Consider the following 1,820-nt stretch of genomic DNA (forward strand, 5'->3'; position numbering starts at 1 on the left):
CCGAATTTTAAACAAGCATAAAATGATACACTGGAGCACTCTAATGATGTTTCCGAACGCAGGCTTAATCTATCCAAGCCCACACTCGAAACTCTTCTCGTTTGCCATTATTTTACTAAATAAAGTAGGAATAATTATAATAACCGTACTCCAGAGTCATACGGTATCTCGTTCAATAATTTGGTACCTTCGTGTAGATACATATATAATATCTCTTATATGTATAGTATAATAAAAAAATTTTATTGCTCTAAAAAATGACATAGAGATACGAGATGAATATGTTGGAATAATTGCGCCGCTATGCAATAACATCTATGCAATGTCTGCGAAGAGCAATAGAGCAAAGCGCAATAAAACAAGATATGCCTACATTCGTTATCAAAACTATTAATGAAGCTAAGATAATTTTTCAGTACCAAAACTCTTAATGAAATCAAGATAATTCTTCGTTATCAAAACTATTAATAAAGCTAAGATAATTACCTTAGCTTTATTAATAGTTTAGATAACGAACGCAGGTATAGCTTGCACAATTATACTTTGCTCTTTCGTAAATCGCAGATATTGCATCGACATCGATACAATTTTTCCAACAATATACATATGTACAATCACGGAAGTATTTTTGTTCCGCATTGCACATTTAACAGTCAAACTATGCCACATGCTACCGTTTCATTTTAATTAATTTTTCACTCATTTTTCTGTTGGTAACTTTTCACTGCAAATTCTGCAATAGAAAATGACAAACCACGTTGAAAGACGACTTTGTAATACTAGCGCACGGCAAGTGCATAATAGTTGAATTATAATTAAACACGAGCAAGTTTATGACGGAGAATGAAAAAATTAATTTAAAAAATAAACATAGAAGAAACAAAATATCAAATATGTAAAAAATATATAATACATATTAAATAGTTTTTGACAGATATTAATTAATTAAAAAAAGATTATGGCTAGAATAATGTGACACAGAGACATGAAATAAGCACGTGCTGTTGGAAAACTGGCGCCGATATCTGCGCAATATTTGCGAAACGTATACTAAAACACACGTACGAAGCACAATGAATTGAAGTGAGTTTACTATAGTTCATTAAGTGTGCAATAAAATCATTTTTTCAGGCAGTCATAATGTACGTATCTTAATAAAAAAATATTTTATTGTAAAAAAAATGACGTAGAGACACGAGATAAGTATGTTGTTGCAAAAATTGCTATATGTATGCAATATCTGTGAAAAACAATAAAGCGAAACACGTTAAAACAAGGTATGCCTGCAGTCGTTATCACAATTATTAATGAAACTAAGATAACTAAATAATATATATATACACATCGCAAACGTTCAAACTTACACAGCACAGTTCGCCCAGATACAGAGAGACGCTTTCGAACACAAATTGCTGTAACCGTAATATAAAACATACTGTGGAAACTGATCAATCACGTAAAGTATTTCCAAATTGTGAAGTTGCCATTTTTGTGAATATTCGATAGAGTTACCGTGTTATTTAATCGTCAGACCATATTTTATAGCTGCTACATAGCCAGTGAAATGTTCAAGCATCTAAAGATAAACTTAAAAAAATAAGACGGTCTTAAGTATAAAAGATCTAACTATGAATACCGGCCGTTATGTCCATAATTTTTATAATATTTCTGCAACGTTGCTGAATTATTTCGGGAAAATATTATAACTGAATGTTTTCGTAAATGTCTCTGCATTGTTGCAACGTTCCTAAAATATAACTGAAAACTTCTGTACTATATGGGCGATAACTGTGCTTATCGGGAGAGTTCAAAACGGCACA

The 1,820-nt window shown here is 31.4% G+C and overlaps 1 pseudogene; it reads left to right on the forward strand.

Annotated features, from left to right (window-relative positions):
• The first annotated feature begins 1,121 nt into the window (after nucleotides 1–1,121).
• The window catches only part of LOC105564673, a 10,436-nt pseudogene continuing 9,737 nt past the window's right edge, over nucleotides 1,122–1,820 (forward strand).

Source organism: Vollenhovia emeryi, unplaced genomic scaffold, assembly GCF_000949405.1.
Source record: "Vollenhovia emeryi isolate VEMERY1.0 unplaced genomic scaffold, V.emery_V1.0 DF939160.1, whole genome shotgun sequence".
NCBI classification, from domain to species: domain Eukaryota; kingdom Metazoa; phylum Arthropoda; class Insecta; order Hymenoptera; family Formicidae; genus Vollenhovia; species Vollenhovia emeryi.